Source organism: Cupressus sempervirens, chromosome 7, assembly GCF_028749045.1.
Source record: "Cupressus sempervirens isolate cs-2001-9-10 chromosome 7, ASM2874904v1, whole genome shotgun sequence".
Lineage (NCBI taxonomy): Eukaryota > Viridiplantae > Streptophyta > Pinopsida > Cupressales > Cupressaceae > Cupressus > Cupressus sempervirens.
In genome coordinates this window covers 85582817-85604225 of record NC_143124.1, presented here as the reverse complement: position 1 = coordinate 85604225, position 21409 = coordinate 85582817, and the positions used below count along the sequence as shown (strand labels likewise).

The 21409-nt window shown below is 32.2% G+C and overlaps 1 pseudogene; it reads left to right on the top strand.

Annotated features, from left to right (window-relative positions):
• LOC149545621 (disease resistance protein Roq1-like) overlaps window positions 1-20297 on the top strand; it is a 280354-nt pseudogene extending 260057 nt beyond the window's left edge.
• The last annotated feature ends 1112 nt before the right edge of the window (window positions 20298-21409 follow it).

Genomic DNA, 21409 nt, shown 5'->3' with positions numbered 1-21409 from the left:
GAAATTGTTGTCATAGATCAATGTTTTGGAGTATACAATATGTTTCTGCATTGTGTCCATGATAGGAAGAATCATGTTTTGGATATCTAGCAGTGTAGACCAAATCCTTCCTTCTTCTCTAAGCAACTCTGCCTACTTCTCTGACAAAAAATTGATCCTGAGGTGATGAGATGAGCTTGAACTGGGGTCAAGCTTCAGCTTTTGTGCACTTGCCTTCAGATCCTCATCTATCTTATTCAATTTCTCTCTTATCTCCTTAGTATACTCGGTAACATCACAAAGCTTAGAAAAAAGAGATGTTACATTATTAAAATAATTTTCAATGTTGGCCAAAATTGTGGTTAATTCAACCTATTTTATTGCTATATGCTGAGCAATGTGCTCAATCACCTTATTATCAAAAAAAATTCTACCTTCTCCATCAACTTTTCTTGACTAGAGATATCCTCACTGAATTTATTAATTACCTCTTATAATTGTAACAAAATGTGTTGAGAAGTATCAACATCAACACCTATAGCCTCAGTAATAATATTCTTTGCTCCTTCAATAATATTAAACTCTCTATCTCTCTCATTCATTAGTTGTTTCTGCTTTGCCTTTAGATCTATACGTTGACTGAGCAGTCTTAGTTCATCAACTAAAGTAATATCCAAATCTATCTTGGGAATGACAATTTCATTATCCAAGTCTACATCCTCATCCATTGTCTTTCCTGTAAGCAAAAATTTTAATGAAATCTTTGGTTTTTCTGTTGTGCTAACATCTTTGCCTTTGAAAATAGAGACAATGGTTGATGAGGCTGGACTGGCTATCAAAATTGGAATAGGACCAACTAAAGGAAGACTAAGAGAAGTGCTAACTGTGGGAAAAATTGATGTTCCCATATCCAAAATTGATGTACAAATTGGAATATTTGTAGTAGAAGAGTTGACTGGAGCAAAAATTGGACCCAATGTGGTTGGAGATGACAAAATTGAAGTGAAAATTGGAAAACTTACTATACATACTACAGGAGGAATTGATACACTTGATGTAGTGACTACTATAGTGGATGACTCGATGACTGAAGATATTGCCTAATGCTCAGTAGATAAAGAAGTGATCTTTAGCTTAGTAGATGAAGTACTTGATACTTCTATTGTAGATACCTAGAGCTGAGAGGTGACTAGAGGATTTTGAGCTATTGATGTCTCTATGGTGCTCACAATCTTGCTCAAAGAACTTATCTCCATAGATTTAACAATTTTAGGTGGAGAGTGAGGAAGGGAGGCAATGACAGCTGCTACAATTTTAACTGGATCCTCCTCCTCCTCAACTGCTTCTTCCTCCTCTTCTTCTTCTTCCTTCTCCTTCATTAATTGCTGGAGATCTTCATCAGTTACATCCATGCTGATAGAGTTATCACCATCCACATCCTCTTCATCATTACTATCATCATCCTTGATTTCCACAGGTTCATCACTTGGCTTATGCAGTTTATAAGTATCATTTCAAAGATCAGTTGCATTTTTAACAACTAGTTCAATATTTTTTAACAATATGAGACATGTATTGAATCTCATATTCATTCTTCCTTCCTGATCCTTCATTGCCTTTTTGATTTCTACATCTATCAGGCTAGGTACCAATTCTCTCAATTTCTATTCAAAAATGTCTCTAACAGTTTGCTCGGTGTTCTCCCATCTTACCTTTATTTTATCAAACAATATTGCAGGAATTTGGGAGACAAATTGGTTTAGGGAGAATTTCCAAGTTCCCAACTTCTCCATTACTAGATCTTCAATTTCCTTTTGCTCAGCAGGAGTCCTGGATTCATACTTTAAGGCTTTAAAGTTGCTGATTCCTGTACCAATCCTGAGTTGTTTTAACCTATCTACAAATGTGAGAGGAGGCTTTCTAAACACAACTTCACTTTCCTTTTTGCCTTTCCTTGTTCTCCTTGTGAATACTACTTGAGGTTTGGTAATGATTACCCTACCTTTCTTCTTCATAGGCTTCGCCTTCTTTTCTGGCTTCTCTTCTTCAGATTCTTCTTCTTCTTCATCCTCACCTTTTCCTTCAGTAAGAATTAGAGGTCCAGTGTCAGTTTTCAATTTTTCTATCTTCCTCTTTCCCTTGGAGATTGCCTAGGGAAGCTTGATCTCAAGTTCTATTCTTACCTTTGCCTCATCAAATGTTCCAAATGTAGGCAATTTGGGATCCACTAGTTCATTTACCAGTGCCTCAATGATGCCTCTTGTTTCATCAATGTTCACTACATAGGGAAGTGATTTTACCCATGCAACACAGGGTTTGACTACTTGTATATATACTTTGTCATAGTCAACCATGAAACATACATCTTCCTTATAGTCATCAACAAGTTTAGGAGGAATCCTGAACCTATTATTCATTCTCTCCTTGAAATCTTCAAAGTAGTTATCCATAACTTTATCAAAATTTATACCCATTTCTACAATAAACTCATTTATCTGATGCAAAACTAGAACATCTTTTCTCCATACAGCTATACCTTTAGAAGGGAAAAAATTTTGTACATAGAAAAATAAACAAACTAACAAAGAACCAAATTTATAGGGGTTGGTCTTTGAGATCCTTATACTATCCATGTTCTTATTTAGTGTTTCAATAGAACATCTGCTAGGTCAAACTCCATGTTCTTCTTCACAACCTTATAGGCTAAGTCCATAGCCTCACAGGGCACACTATTCAATCTACTGGAACTATACAGCTTGTATATAATTACACTAATTCCAAATCTTAGCTCCATATCTGATACATTGTTAAGTTTCAGTCCTCTACCATCCCATTCAGCTAGGGTTAACTTCTAAAGTTCATCCTGACTTAGGATTTTAGTGGTTTTGGATTTTCTCAACATAGGTAAACCCATGATTCTGTGAATCATCTTCTTTGTAATCAGAGTGGGTTTCTCTAACCACAACTGACCATTATGAACACAGCTCAAAATGTATCTTATCCATTTCACTTGGAAATTTCTTGGCAAACGTGGGATATGGGCTAAACCTTTGGTTTCCAGATGTTTGAACTCGAGTTTAAGGGTTCCATCCACGCATAACTCAGCTAGGGTATTATCTATATCTAGTGTCCCTATCTCTTGAATAGTGCATTTGAAATGAGTACAAATGTTACTTATAATTAGTACCTCAATCTGTGATTGAGCTCCATGCAGGTCAAGTGATTCAGCTATGGCAGGAATGAGCTTGAAGCTAGGTGCTTTCCATTCGACTCCCTTTACAAGCATTTCAAAGCCCCTCTTTGCCTTGCTGCTGCTAGTGCTCCTGGATGCCATTACTACTTAGTGAGTGAATAATTTTGTAAAACAAATTCTTCATTGGAAAATCACTTCAAATCACTTGAACTCACTTGCGTGCTCTTGGAAATCTCTTCGCTATGTATATTCTAAATTTGCGGTGAAAAATGAGATCAAAATTTTCCTTTTTGATGAAAAATCTACCATTAATGCTTGAATACAAAGGTAGCTAAGATGACCTAGGGTTTATTAGATAGTCATTGACTTACTCAATAAACCTTGAAACTCAGTGAATAAACAAAACCTTTCATATTCCCGACCTAGCTCAATTAAGTCTAAGACCAACCTTGCTCGATAGATGCATCAAAATGAACTATGTCTTGTATCTGAAATACTGATTTGTCATTTTCACTCCTTCATTCTAGAACTGCTTAGGATATGGCTTGAAGATGCAGTCCCTGATCCTACTTGATGAGTGTAATTAGAAATGGTGGAGTCACCCACTTCTTGAGTGACATTGCCATCATTTGAACTTTCTGGTTTGGTAGATTTAGGAATCCACTGTTGTCTCATCTATTTTCAAATGTTGTCAGCTTTGGCTTTCTTTTCATCTTCAACTCTTCCTATGTTCATGTAATTCTTGGATATATGACCAAGTTTGGTACATGTATAACATCTTATGGTAGTATCTTTCTTCCTTAGGTGATGCCTTGTACAATTTACTCCAACGTGTCCATATTCTCCACAATAGTGACACATGCACCAAGTATTATAGTCCAAACCAAATAATGCTTTAAAAATTTGTTCTACTAGATTGAATGATTTAGATCTGCACTTAGATGCCTTGTGACCTTATTTCTTGCATTTGTGACATTTGCCTTCAAATTTTTGTTTCTCTTTGCATTCATTGGCTTTGTGACCATGCTGATTGCAATTATAGAATTTACCATTGAATTTTCCTTTACCATTGCTCCAACATCTATTAGATATATGACCTATCTTGCCACAGTGATTGCAAGTAGGTCTTTGATTCTTTTGGGCACCTTGTTTGGAAGATTCACCTTCTTCATTGTATCCAAGGCTTGCTTTACCTTTTTGTCTATGAAGATTTTGCTCATTTTGTTGATTCAATTGATCCACATCTATTTGATATTTTATCATCCTTTCATTGACTTTCTTTTCAACATTTAAGTCATTTTCCAAACTTTCATTGATTTTTCTTTCAGATCTTAGGTCACTTTGTAAGCTTTCAGTGATTTGTCTTTCAACATTCAGATCATTCCTTATTCTTTCATTTTGTGCTTTGAGAATTTTGATTTCTTCATTTGCATTGGAAAGTTGATCTGTAAGATCCTCATACTGAAGGGATTGATTTTGAATTTCATTGTTCTTTCCTTCTTTCTCATCTTGCATCATGTTCCTTTGTTCCAAAATTTCACATAACCTTGTTGACTGAATCTCTTGTTCTCTTCTTAGCATTCTTACTTCTTCTTGCAGAGATCATTCTTCTCTAAGAGTTCTTTGATTGCATTGTTTGCCTCATTAGCTTCATTTGAACTACTTGATGGTAAAAGGTCTTCAATCTTTTCTTCAACATACTGATGATCATTCATTTGTCTTGCAAGTTCCTTCCTTCTTTTTAGAGATTGAGAAAGATGCTCCTTTGCTTCTTTGAGTTGAGCCATGGCCATTTTCAGATCTAGCTTTTCATTCTCAATAGATTTGTCAAGTCTGAATATCTCCATTGTCCTTGATCTTTGCTCCAGTTATCAAACTTTATCCTGAGAACCAAAATCTTTGATACCAATTGTTGGAAATAACTAGGACTAACAAGGTTACTGAGAGGGGAAGGGTGAATTAGTAACTCTAAAACTTTAAATCAATTCAACATAATAACATATTCACCATTCATCCATCTAATCTACTGTATGCATGAAAAGATAAACATTCATAACACATGAACACACTAATTTGGTGACCCAAAAACCTTCCAATTAGAAAGTAAAATTGGGGTGGGGATGATGCCCACAAAACTTCAATACTGCAATATAAAGTTGGCCTATTAAGGCTTACAATGATCACTTCTGGTGATCTGCCCTGTTAGGAGTAAGTAGGATTGCTAGATCCACCTTGTTAAAGGATTTACAAACATACAATGAAGTGTGCACTCTGATAGGAGATTTACAAAAGACTATTAAGTCTACCTTGTGAAAGGATTTACAAACTAATTCACCTGTTAGGATGAAGCAGTGGATCTGGTTACAACTGATTGCTGATAAGATCCTTTATGCACTGATCACCTGATGTGATAGATATAACTTTTTTGCATCTATGTTGACCTTGTTGTATTCCTCTATTCTATTGCTGATTCACTTTCACTCTTCTCAAAATATTGTAATACAACACCATACAATGATATACAATATTTCATCATATTTTACAAATGATATAATACATTACATATATACCATTCCAATATTTACACTGGCAAGGTCGGCCAAACACAACTGAACAAAACATTACTGAGTTAGCGAGATAGTAAAAAACTTGGGTTCCTCAAACTGACTCGGTGACCTTCTAATACTCGACATCCACTACAATACACTACATCATCATGTACTCGATAAGAGTAGAGGCACGGTCCATACTAATCACTCTAAGTAGCTTGGAACTTGGTAACCATTGGTGACTTGGTGTATATTGTGTCACTCGATAAAAACTAAATCCATTGATAACCTTCTTCACTTGGTAAACACGGATTCCTTCATTTACTTTGTTCACTTGGTTAACACTGAGTCTTTGTAATGCCCCACCAAGGGATCCAAAGAATTAACCTAGAATTTCACTAAGTTTGGTAAGATTTTTTTTAAATTTTTATAACATGAAAGTAAATACCACATATAACTTGTACATAATAATGGAAACAATAGCAATGTCCATCTAAAAGTAAACTTAACATACATAACAGATTACATTCTTTAAAAATCCCTTAACATTGAGTTACATCTAAATTAACTAACATACATGAATCCATCTAGTACAACATCCACATGAATAATAATGATAAGTCCAATGTTCATATATTACATTTTCAAATGCTCAATCATCCACTGTACATGTCACAGGGTATGAAGGCTTAAAATAATATAAATATGTGAAATAAGGTACATCATCCTATTCCAATCCATGATACATCAAAATAGAGATAATCACATGATACATCATCATAGAAGACATATACATCCATCATAAGATCAAACATAACTAACTAAGTGCACGATTCCTCCTAACCGTTAATAGCATTATTAGACCATCGTGGGGCCTAGCCATCCCTCCGTGTGTAACATCCCAAATTATCGAAGAGATCATCGGTATTAACATAGTAGGAATGTCACTCCTAACATATACAACATCATATGTAGAAAGTAATCTAACATGCAAATATAATCATAAGATAACACCATCTAACATATGCTAATCATCAATCAAAGGATACATATCCACCATCACGAAGGATGCATCAGTAACGATGTCTCAATGAATCTCAAATGATAAGAGTGGAAAATACACTACCACCTGACCGCGTGGTACCTAAGTGGTCCACTCCCACTGTGCTAAGGAGATAATCTCAAGTCCCAAATAGGCTATCCATAACACATAGTGCAAATCTCTATAGTCCAGGAATCCTAAAAGTATACTAACTCAAAGGTTCCAATCACATACAAAACTGACATCTAATTCCCATAGGCACACAATGACATGTAGGAAACCTACTCTACGAGCAGAAAAGTGTCATTGCAATTATCACGTACAAGTTACCCTGGCAGTTAGCTAAACTCCATGGGTCCATATTGATCTCATGCGGCCACTAGTGTCCTCTCATATTGACGAGGCATACTACAGAATGCACGGTCGCAACCATGCATTCTCACTACTCCCATCCTAGCTTGTACAAGCGCTCAAGGCATGGGCGAGAACATCAACAATTATCTTTTTAGGTTCATTTAATCCCCATTTAGTGTGTAAATGTTATCACTTATTAACCAAACTTACAATGAGTTACCCTAGCAACCACTTAGGGCCCCAGCTCCCATTGCAAGCCACTTCCCGACACTACAAGTAGATTACCTACCCTAAGCTCATGGAATCATAAATTTTAAAATCACAAAAGATAATCCATAATAAAAATATGCATAAAAGCATCAAATATCCATAATAAAAATCATCAAACCTCCAAGATAAGAATCATCAGATCTCCATGAGCATCCAAAAAGCATCCATAGAAAATCATGACCACAACAGTTCTCTATTGGCAACTGAAGGCATTACTGATAATCATAAGTATCCATTGGTTCTCAATAAGCAACTAGGAATATCTCAAAATCATACCGATCGAAGACTCTAAAATGGTTGAGTCAAACATGTCACAACATGACATCATCAAGAAATAAATCCACATTTCAGTCCCATTATAGCAACTGATTGATGACTCAAAAATGATTAGCTCAGGTATCTCATACGCATACATCTCAGCTTCACACATGAAGACTAATGAAAAAATACAAACATTTCATAGAGCATACAATCACATTACCATGGTTGGGCTTATAAAAATCAAAATCAAATAAAATCAACATGCCATATCATCTCATAACCCCTGAGCCTCTGGTAACAACCTAGGACTGGTCAACACTAGATAACCCAAAACCCAAAACAAGAAGCATATAGAATACACGATGCAAACACATATTTTGTTTTATTAAATTCACATAGTTGAATAATGTGTACGGGTTTCCAATTTTCTGTTTGCAAGTATACTTTCAAGTGTCTTAATTTTCATCATTTGACCTACAAGTCAACCCATTTGTTCCTTGATAGCATTATTCTTCCATTAATTAAAAATAATACTTTTAGAATAACTTAAAGATAAATATTCACTAAACTGATTATCATTGACCTTTAATTGTTCTCTTGATTTAACTATGATCTATATTCTAATTGATTAACTCTTTTTAAAAGTTACTTCAACTTTTTGAGATAATCAAAGATCATTATTCGTTCATAAAAGGACCAATTATCAATTTTTGAATAAGAAGATTATAACTTAATTAAAATGATCAATCTAATCCACTAATTAACTTAGGTGCACAATTCCATGATCCATTAACATTTTAATGGTTAAAACTCAATTAAGTATCTCTAACACTTAAGCCTCTTAATTATAATCATTATTAAATTGTCACTAATAACCGTTAAAATATCTAAGTCATTATTCAAGTTATTAGAATAAGACTTATCAAATTTGATATCAATATTTTTTTTACAATCTTGTTAAAAGAATTATATCAATTAAATCTCTATTACATAACTTAATTATTAATTAAATCTAACTAACACTCATTAATTGATTTAATTAATAATTGCATAACCATAGCAATGTTCCAATTAATATCAGTTGACTAACTAACTAACTAGAATTCTATAAGTTAAAAGTCAACTATAATTCAATATTCAAATGATCATATTAATAATTCAATAATAATTATTGAAAATCTTAAATGACCATATTCATCATCTTTCAAAGAATACCAACATTCCCTCAACAAATTCGTATTATCATTAATCTTTTTGAATAAGACTCTATCACACAACTTAATTATTAATATCATAGTTATATTATCAACTCAATGAATATCAATTGATTAAAAATCAATTATAATCCGAATTCAAAAATTAATATCTTTTACCAAATTTTAATCATTAAATAACCTCCTCTAGATTAACTCTAATCGAATTTATTGATAATTATTTAAACCATTATTTATTAATATTTTGTTAGACCCAACAAACATTAATAAATAATAAACTCATCAAACTATTATTAATCGATCTAGAAAACTTTACATAAGCTTCATTAGTTAACTCTTAATACCATTAAGGTATATCAATAATTTAGTTAACGTATTAATAATACCATGATAATTCAAATTATAACAATGTTATAACAGTGACTCTATGTCAATTAAATCTTAATCCATTATCATTAAAGTCTCCTCATTTAAAAACATAATATAAAATTACCATCTCTAAATTATGTAATATATATTAAATAGTATTTAAATATACATTATAAAAAGTTCACTATATAAACTATATTAAAATCTCTTTTCTTTTAATTTTCTCTTATTTAAAAATCTATTTACTTAGATTGACTAATAATTAATCACACTTCTTCGACTATTAATTAATCTTGATTAAATTTGATTTAATTAGATTAGATAATAACTCATATAAAATTAATGCATATTAATAAGATTCTAATAAAGGAAGATTGCAATAATATCTTTAATTCATTCCATGCTTTGATATATATTATTTTTTTGTGAAGTTTAAGCATAAAGAACTCTTAGTTATGAGAAATGAAGAAATATCTGTCCTTGAATAAAATAGTCTCAGTACGACGGTCATATCTCCCTAATGAACCGTTGGATCGGGCTGAAATTAAAATATCTTGGAGAGGGCCAAGTTGCGTTAATTCTGACTGGAGCGATCGAATAAATTTGATTACAATAAAAAGTTATGAATGACTAAGTTCAGGTCTATCCAAGGGGCAGCGACAGGACAATTTTATGATTACAATTTAAATTTTTCAAAATTCCTCCATAGATCTTTGATCTCCAAAATTTCCAATAATTAACCTAATGGATTTGGCTATGAATCTCAACCCTAGCCCCATTTTTAAATTTTTTTTTAAATCCATGCATATAAAATTCTCAAATAAATTTAATTGCCCAAATTGAAAATGCATACAATAAAAATATGAAATTCCTTAGAAGACATATGGAAGACATGAAGAAGAAAGGAATGCATGATGTGGAAATAGCATAAGTAAAATCACAAGAATCTTCCCGAATTCTAATGCTAATTCGCTCTTCCTCAGAAAATCCGCAGAGCAAGCTCCCTTCTTCAGAGTTCTTGATTCTTTCCATGCTTCAATTGCTCTCCACGCTATATCTAAGCTTCTATGAATGCCTGAATATAAAGAGCTCTCAAGAAACCTTTGGAATGCTTCTTGAAATAGCTGGAAGGTGTAACGAACTAAGCTTGGGTCTTTTCCAACATTTTTGATGAGTCATAGAGTTGTAGACACCTTGTGCTTAATTGATGCACTAACCCCCGTTTTGTTGACACATGTTAATTCCCATGCAAGCTTATAACTCCAATTTACTTTTTAAATAATTTCTATTTAAATTTTATAACTTTCATTTTAATTTTTATAACTTTTATTATTATTATTTTATTTTATAATTATTATTAATTTTAATTTTTAGTTTTTTTTTATTTAATTCCTTTTTCCCAATAATTCACATTTAATTAATTACAATCAAAATATCAAAGATCATGATATTTTATTAAGTTTCTCAAATAAATAATTTATTAATTAAATCTATTTATTAAGACTTAATTAATGGAAAATTCACCATAGACGTCCAAGATAAAATATAAAAACCCATCATAGAACAAATCATACAAAATAAATCTAAAGGGTTAAAAATCATGAAATATGTCATCCGACACATTCGGTGGGTATTCAACTTTGATACTTGTCCTAACTCACTAGGACAAATGGTTTTTAGGTTTGGGATTTGGACTTGAGAATTTATCTCCCTTCTCTTATCATTGAGATAATGTGATAGGGTATGCTCATCTTGGCAATTCAGGGAAGTCGATACCTGGTACCTGCAACCTGCATAAAAACCATGCATGTACAAGAACAATATATACTAAACTAAATAGGCAATGGCAAGAAGTGGTACATCGTGTAGATGCCAACTAGCAAGTGACTACGACTCCCTTTCTTAACCACATCAAAGACACCATACAAAAGCAAACACACAAAGAAAACACGCACACCATACACATGCAAGTATGGGGTAAGCATCTGTAAGAAAACACATATGATAATAAATCATCTTACTAATCATCATTAATAACTGCAAACACTAAAAATAATCATCATACATACTTGAAATTTAGAGTCTAAGTAATCTCATCACATATCAACTGAATCCATAGCACAATATCTGATAATCTCATAATAATGTTACTAACCATCAACATGAAACTAGCTCTAAAAGAGTTTAGCAATGATAAGAAAATGCGAACTAGGGAAAAGCACTACATCCACCCCCCTTGGGATTAGGCTTATTCCTAAAAGCTTACAAGAATGAAAAGCTAAGATACTCACTATGCGGGTCCTATTGAACCCTTTTCCTCCCTACAAGGGAATATGATTCCACTAAGAATTTTACAACACAATTAGAGCAATATGATTCTAGTTTAATAGTAAATCGAAAACCATATCGATCCAACATCATTCCTTTAAAAACTACTAAAATATATCCCTTAATACATTCTAAACAAGAGCAACTTAATGCTTGCAAAGCTAAACAAAGGTATACTACCTTGAAACTTAGATAAAAGATACATGTTTTGCAACTAGAATAAGTTTTCAATTTTCAGTTTTGCCTTCGTTTAAGTTTTCAGTAGAATTTTCAATTTTGAAAGCTAAGTGTTGAAGTATGAAAAATATGCAAGTAACAGTTTCAAGTTTTGTTTCAGTTCACCTAGTTTTGAAATTTTCAGTTTGAAAGAGATACACATGATAGTTGAAAGTTTTCATTTTGTTTAACTAGTTAACAACTAGTGACATTCCAATATACCGAGAGCTCCCAATGTTGAAACTCGGGCTCTGATACCAAATGTAATGCCCTGCCAAGGGATCCAAAGAATTAACCTATAATTTCACTAAGTGTAGTAACATTTTTTTTTTTTTAATAACATGAAAGTAAATACCAAATATAACTTGTACATAATAACGGAAGCAATAGCAATGTCCATCTAAAAGTAAACTTAACATACATAACAGATTACATTCTTTAAAAAAAATTTAACGTTGAGTTACATCTAAATTAACTAACATACATGAATCCATCTACTACAACATCCACATGAAAAATAATGGTAAGTCCAATGTTCATACATTACATTTCCAAATGCTCAATCATCCACTGTACATGTCATAAGGTATGAAGGCTTAAAAGAATATACATATGTGAAATAAGGTACATCATCCTATTCCAATCCATGATACATCATCATAGAAGACATATACATCCATCATAAGATCAAACATAACTAACTAAGTGCACGGTTCTTCCCAATCGTTAATAGCATAATTAGACCATCATGGGCCCTAGCCATCCCTCCGTGTGTAACATCCCAAATCACCAAAGAGATCATCAGTATTAACATAGTAGGAATGTCACTCCTAACATATACAACATCATATGTAGAAAGTAATCTAACATGCAAATATAAGAATAAGATAACACCATCTAACATATGCTAATCATCAATGAAAGGATACATATCCACCATCACAAAGGACGCATCAGCCACGATGTCTCAATGAATCTCAAATGATAAGAGTAGAAAATAGACTACCACCTGATCACATTGTACCTAAGTGGTCCACTCCAATCGTGCCAAGGAGATAATCTCAAGTCCCAAATAGGCTATCCATAACACATAGCACAAATCTCTATAGTCCAAGAATCCTAAAAGTATACTAACTCAAAGGTTCCAATCACACACAAAACTGACATCTAACTCCCAGAGGCACACAATGACATGTAGGAAACCTACTCTAAAATGGGGAAAGTGTCATCGCAATTATCATGTACAAGTTACCCTAGCAGTTAGCTAAACTCTATGAGTCCATACTGATCTCATGTGGCCACTAGTATCCTCTCATACTGACGAGGCATACTATGGAATGCACGGTCACAACCATGCGTTCTCACTACTCCCATCTTAGCCTATACAAGCGCTCAAGCCATGGGCGAGAACATCAACAATTATCTTTTTAGGTTCATTTAATCTCCATTTAGTGTGTAAATGTTATCACTTATTAACCAAACTTACAATGAGTTACCCTAACAGCCACTTAGGGCCCTGGCCCCCATTGCAAGCCACTTCTCAACACTACAAGTAGATTACCTACCCTAAGATCATGAAATCATAAATTTCAAAATTACAAAAGATAATCCATAATAAAAATATGCATAAAAGCATCAAATATCCATAATAAAAATTATCAAACCTCCAAGATAAGAATCATCAAATCTCCATGAGCATCTGAAAAGCATCCATAGAAAATCATGACCACAATATTTCTCTATTGGCAACTAAAGGCATCACTGATAATCATAAGTATCCATTGGTTCTCAGTAACCAAAATATATCTCAAATAAATCACAATATCCATTGGTTCTCAATAAGCAACCAAGAATATCTCAAAATCATACTGATCGAAGACTCTAAAATGGTTGAGTCAAACACGTCACAACATGATATCATCAAGAAATAAATCTACATTTCAGTCCCATCATAGCAACTGATTGATGACTCAAAAATGATTAGCTCAGGTATCTCATACACATACATCTCAGCTTCACACATGAAGACTGATGAACAAATACAAATATTTCATAGAGCATACAATCACATTACCATGATTGGGCTTATAAAATTTGAGACCAAATAAAATCAACATGCCATCACATCTCATAACCCCCGAGCCTCTGGTAACAACCTAGGACTGGTCAACACTAGATAACCCAAAACCCAAAACAAGAAGCATATAGAATACACGATGCAAACATATGTTTTGGTTTACTAAATTCACATAGTTGAATAATGTGTAGGGATTTCCAGTTTTCTGTTTGCAAGTATACTTTCAAGTGTCTTAAGTTTCATCATTTGACCTACAAGTCAATCCATTTGTTTCCCGATACCATTATTTTTCCATTAATTAAAAATAATACTTTAAGAATAACTTAAAGATAAATATTCACTAAATTGATTATCATTGACCTTTAATTGTTCTCTTGATTTAACTATGATCTATATTCTAATTGATTAACTCTTCTTTAAGGTTACTTCAACTTTTCGAGATAATCAAAGATCATTATTTGTTCATAAAAGAACCAATTATCAATTTTTGAATAAGAAGATTATAACTTAATTAAAATGATCAATCTAATCCACTAATTAACTTAAGTGCACAATTCCATGATCTATTAACATTTTAATGGTTAAAACTCAATTAAGTATCTCTAACACTTAAGCCTCTTAATTATAATCATTATTAAATTGTCACTAATAACCGTTAAAATATCTAAGTCATTATTCAAGTTATTAGAATAAGACTTATCAACTTTGATATCAATATTTTTTTTACAATCTTGTTAAAAGAATTATATCAATTAAATCTCTATTACATAACTTAATTATTAATTAAATCTAATTAACTCTTATTAATTGATTTAATTAATAATTGCATAACCATAGCAACGTTCCAATTAATATCAGTTGACTAACTAACTGACTAGAATTTTATAAGTTAAAAGTCAACTTTAATTCAATATTCAAATGATCATATTAATAATTCAATAGTAATTATTGAATATCTTAAATGACCATATTCGTCATCTTTCAAAGAATACCAACATTTCCTCAACAAATTCGTATTATCATTAATCTTTTCGAATAAGACTCTATTGCACAACTTAATTATTAATATAATAGTTATATTATCAACTTAATGAATATCAATTGATTAAAATTCAATTATAATCCAAATCCAAAAATTAATATCTTTTACCAAACTTTAATCATCAAATAATCTCCTCTAGATTAACTCTAATCGAATTTATTGATAATTATTTAAACCATTATTTATTAATAGTTTGTTAGACCCAAAAAAAATTAATAAATAATAAACTCATCAAACTATTATTAATTGATCTAGAGAACTTTACATAAGCTTCATTAGTTAACTCTTAATACCATTAAAGTATATCAATAATTTAGTTAACATATTAATAATACCATGATAATTCAAATTATAACAATGTTATAACAGTGTCTCTATGTCAATTAAATCTTAATCCATTATCATTAAAGTCTCCTCATTTAAAAACGTAATATAAAATTACCATCTCTAAATTATGTAATATATATTAAATAGTATTTAAATATACATTATAAAAAGTCCACTATATAAACTATATTGAAATCTCTTTTCTTTTAATTTTTTCTTATTTAAAAATCTATTTACTTAGATTGACTAATAATTAATTACACTTCTACTATTAACTAATCTTGATTAAATTTGATTTAATTAGATTAGATAATAACTCATATAAAATTAATGCATATTAATAAGATTCTAGTAAGAGAAGATTGCAATAATATCTTTAATTCATTCCATGCTTTGATATATATTATTTTTTTGTGAAGTTTAAGCATAAAGAACTCTTAGTTATGAGAAATGGAGATATATCTGTCCTTGAATAAAATAGTCTTAGTACGGCGGCCATATCTCCCTAATGAACTGTTGGATCGGGCTGAAATTAAAATATGTTGGAGAGGGCCAAGTTGCGCCAATTTTGACTAGAGCGATCGAATAAAGTTGATCACGATAAAAATTTATGAATGACTGAGTTCGGGTCTATCCAAGGGGCAGCGACAGGACAATTTTATGATTACAATTTAAATTTTTCAAAATTCCTCCATAGATCTTTGATCTCCAAAATTTCCAATAATTAATCTAGTGGATTTGGCTATGAATCTCAACCCTAGCCCCGTTTTCTTTTTTTTAAAAAATCTATGCATATAAAATTCTCAAATAAATTTAATTACCGAAATTAAAAATGCATACAATAAAAATATGAAATTCCTCAGAAGACATATTGATGCAGAGCCACACCTTGGAAAACTCAGGAGGAATCAGTCACTCAACTGAGTTTCTTCAAGGGGCATCTACAACCTTTAGGATCACACACCAAAATCAGATTCAATAAACAAAACTTTGAAAATAAAATCCCCCAAAATATCTTCTTGTTGTCTTCGGATAGACCCACACTCAGACATGAATAACTTTCGAACCAGAAAAGATTTACTCAATCCAACTGTTGATATTTGGCATAACTAGGTTTCAAAAAACATATAAAAATTTGAGAGAAATCCAACAGTTCAAACATGAGATATTGACCCCGCATCAGAGTACATTTTTTTCTCAAAATATTGCTTCTTGCTATCTCTAGATAGGCCTTCACTCAGACATGAATAACTCGTGAACTAGATCAAAACTCTTCAATCACTCTAGTGAAGATGGGCATAATTAGGCCTATAATAACATATCCAAAGCTCATGAAAATTCAACAATGCATTTGGGAGATATTACCCATGCATTGAGACTAATTTTCTGCAAACATACCAAATCCAACCCAAAACTAAAACTTTTTAATCTTCTGCAAACTATCAACTTGTTTTCAATGAGAAGATAAGAAAAATCCGTTCAAAACTCAGACCATCAAAAACTTGCATAAAGAAAAAATAAAAAAATATTCCATATCTCTCCAAATTCAATTCGTGTCTTACATAGCCGACTGGCTCCCATTTTAAAACTAATTTTATTTTCCTAATTAAAGGATGTGAAACGTTTTCTTCTTATTTAGAAATGAAGAATGTCTTCTATCCAAAAAAAGGATAAGAATCTGAAACGTTTTTCTACCAATATTAGATAGTCATTTTCTAAGTTAGAAATATTCCAAAAACTGCCTACTGCCTATTATTGGATTCTAAAAATCATTAAACACTCCACCTACGAACTAAAAAAAACTATTCTAAGTTAAGATCCACACACCTGGTCCTAGGTGGCTATATCTGGAGAGCTTATCGAACTGCTATTCTAGGTATGCCACCACATGTAGGACGTTATTACAAACTTCAAAAACTAAAAGCATTTAAAAACATAACATTAAATTTCTTATTACATTTTCAACAATGTTGCCTCCTATAGCATTTCTCTTCTCTGCCACTGCAGCACATATGGAAGACATGAAGAAGACAGGAATGCATGATGCGGAAATAGCATAAGTAAAATCACAAGAATCTACCCAGATTCTGATGCTAATTCGCTCTTTCTCAGAAAACCCATAGAGCAAGCTCCCTTTTTCAGAGTTCTTGATTCCTCCCATGCTCCAATTGCTCTTCACGCTATATCTAAGCTTTTATGAATGCCTGAATATAAAGAGCTCTCAAGAAACCTTTGGAATGCTTCTTGAAACAGCTGGAAGGTGTCACCAACTAAGCATGGGTATTTTCCAACCTTTTTGATGAGTCATAGAGTTGTAGACACCTTGTGCTTAATTGATGCACTAACCCCTGTGTTGTTGACTATAACTCCAATTTACTTTTTAAATAATTTTTATTTAAATTTTATAACTTTAATTTTAATTTTTATTACTTTTATTATTATTATTTTATTTATTGCTTTATTATTATTTTATTTTATAATTATTATTAATTTTAATTTCTAGTTTTCTTTTATTTAATTCCTTTTCTCCAATAATTCACATTTAATTAATTACAATCAAAATATCAAAGATCATGATATTTTATTAAGTTTCTCAAATAAATAATTTATTAATTAAATCTATTTATTAAGACTTAATTAATGGAAAATTCACCATAGACTTCCAAGATAAAATATGAAAACCCATCATAGAACAAATCATACAAAATAAATCTAAAGGGTTAAAAATCACGAAATATGTCATCCAACACATTCGGTGGGTATTCAACTTTGATACTTGTCCTAACTCACTAGGACAAATGGTTTTTAGGTTTGGGATTTGGACTTGAGAATTTATCTCCCTTCTCTTATCATTGAGATAATGTGATAGGGTATGCTCATTCTGGCAATTCAGGGAAGTCGATACCCGGTACCTGCAACCTGCATAAAAACCATGCATGTACAAGCACAATATATACTAAACTAAATAGGCAATGGAAGGAAGTGGTGCATCATGTGGATCCTGACTAGCATGTGACTACGACTCCCTTCCTTAACCACATCAGACACACCATACAAAAGAAAATACACAAAGCAAACACGCACACCATACACATGAAAGTATGGGGTAAGTATCCATAAAAAAACACATATGATAATAAATCATCATTAATAACTGCAAACACTAAAAATAATCATCATACATACATGAAATGTAGAGTCTAAGTAATATCATCACATATCAACTGAATCCATAGCACAATATCTGATAATTTCATAATAATGTTACTAACCATCAACATGAAACTAGCTCTAAAAGAGTTCAGCAATGATAACAAAATGTGAACCAGGGTCAGGCACTACAGTCCTTTGTTTACCTTGATCACTCGATAAACACTAAGTCCTTCATTTACCTTGATCATGCGGTAAACACTGATTTCAACTGATGACTCGGTGAACACTGAGAACTTAGTAAACACTGTTGAACTTCCCATTTGCTTGGTGACCACTGTCCAGGATGGTATGAACTATTCTTCTCAGTAACCACTACTGAATGCTCGGTATGAACTGTTGACTGAGTGATGAGCTCAGTAAGCATTCAAAATCGAATAAGTGTTGTAACTAATGACAAATATATCATAATTCCAACAATTTCATCATCAATGTTAGAAAAGGTGTAATTTTTAAACTATCACTCTTTGCAAATCCTATGGCTACAAGAAGAAATCTACCCAAAACATAGCATCCATGAGGAAAGATTCCTTCATTATAACATAGAAGTCCATAGATTCAAGAAAATATAGCATATTTCAATTATCCATACTTCTACTTGATGTCTGAACATATAGATAACATATATATAAAAACATAAGTTCATTTTCTTAAACCCATAGAATCATGACTATTTTTGCAAGATAATTGTCTAAAAACAAGATAAAAGGATCTCAAAATAATGGCCCTTTGGAGGCCCATCAATACCTTTAGACCTTTGTCATATACAAAAGGGAGTTTTATTCAAATGCATTTGTTCAACATGAAAAGAAAGGCGGGTACTTGAACCAGCTTCAAGTGTAGGAGAAAGCTCTCTACTCTATTTCATTCATTTATGTAGTGTTGAACTCACACTTCAAACCTTAAAGGACAAATGGCAATTTGAAATAGTGTTGTGTTATTCCAAGGACCATCTTTGTGATAAAGGGAGAGAACTAGTGGATAAAATGAGTCCACATCACCTGTGGTGACCTTAACATCTGAAATCTTTGGTTTGTTTCTTCCTCAATATTTTTAACATGAACATTGAATTCAAAAGCATCCTCATTGAAACAATTGGCAAATGTCTCCTCTCAATGTTTGACTGGTCTTGTGGCTCCCCAATTACATGATTTCTAGGAATATGGATAATTATGTTGAGGCATTGATTGCTTTGATATGGCTTCAACTTGACCTATCTTGGAATGTACACACAAGAACTCCTTCATGGATTTCTCCACAAATTTTGGAGTTTTTAGTAATAGTTAATGGGAATTTCAAAAGATTGTGGCAGAACAATAGAGAGATAATTTTCATTATCCTTTATGGAATGTTAGGTATTCATAAGGGGTCCATAATGAGTTTTTAGGAAACTATTATAAACACAATTATTCATGATTTGAAAATAACCTTTTGAAATGTATTGGTTCCAAATTTTAGGTGCCCTACCAGTTGAAGGAGTTATTGCTTTATAGTACATCTTTGGCTAAGTGTACAAAATCATTAGACATGTTAACTAATTTAGAAAAGCTAACCATAAGAAGACTTGATAGTCATAGACTAAAGGGTAGGTCCTTATTAAAATCCCTTATAAAATTCACTCACCTTACGATATTGTTTTTGATACATTTTCCATTCTAGGGAGAAGTGACTTTGAATAGTAGTGGGGTGTCAACTTTGAAGTCACCCATGAGTAGCCTAAAAAACATAAAGATCAATGAAGTAAAACATATGTGGAAGGTTTCAATTAGTAGAGATCATTGTCCAAGCCTTGAATGTCTTCACATTCAATCCATGGAATATTTATTTGTACTTGATCTATTTGTGGTAACAACTGTTAGAAATTGAAAAAGAAATATCTAAATAAGCAATACCAAGAAGGAATCTAAGCAAGTTAATGCATGAAAAGATATTACCATAAGATAGGAGAGAGAAAGTTTCAAGATCCAACACCATGAGACAAGATATTTGAAAAGGGGAAAGCAAAGAAAACCCCTTGTGACATTATGAATGAGGCATGAAAAGCCTGAGAGAGAGAGAGAGAGAGAGAGAGAGAGAGAGAGAGAGAGCAATCACTCATACAATAATTGAGAAGAGGAAGAAACCTCATGAGAAATGAGAGAGGAGGGTCATCTCTTAAATATAGATGAGAGAGAGGAGTTAGAATGTAACTCCCATTTCTATGAATGCCACCATTCATAAGTGTGTGAAGCCAAGTGTGAGATTCCTCTTAAGGAGGAATAATCTAAATTACAAATTACAATAAATATTTATCCTCGCATATTCCACTAGAGGACAAAATAAGATGTAGTGGAAAAAGGACACAAAAGAAATATATTAGGATACCTTGGCTTATATCCTAATATATTATAACAATAAAGAAAGGAGGTCTAACCTTGGTTTATAAACACACCAAGGAAAGATTACAACTTCTAACACCCCCCTTTAATCTTTACTTGGGGTAATTATATCAAGGGGTATTAAACCCATAATTTACAACAATCTGCAACTTAATCTTCAATATGAAGTAATTTGATTTTCTTAAAGCCATATGGTACATTTGCAGATCCAAGAGAAGTACATGAGTCCTTTGAATGTGATTAAGTGGAAGCATAGAAACATCTTCATATGTGAAAAATCGATAAGTTTCCTTAAAGGATCACCTAGAAAGAAAAGGTAGAGAACAAAAACAAGACAACTATCCACAAGTAGAATTAAAAAAATGAAGTTATAATAATTTAATCAAGGAGGAACTAAGAGAGATGAGGATAAATGAATGTGTTCACCAACATGCAGTGGAGTTAACATGATATCAAAAATAAGTCAAAAGCTCAAAATGATCATAATAGATGCAATAAATCTCTCATGAAAGGAACATACTAATGCACAAATGACCATATACAAGGCCAACTAATGAAACCTACATCAAAATGGCATCAATCACATGGATATAGACAGTC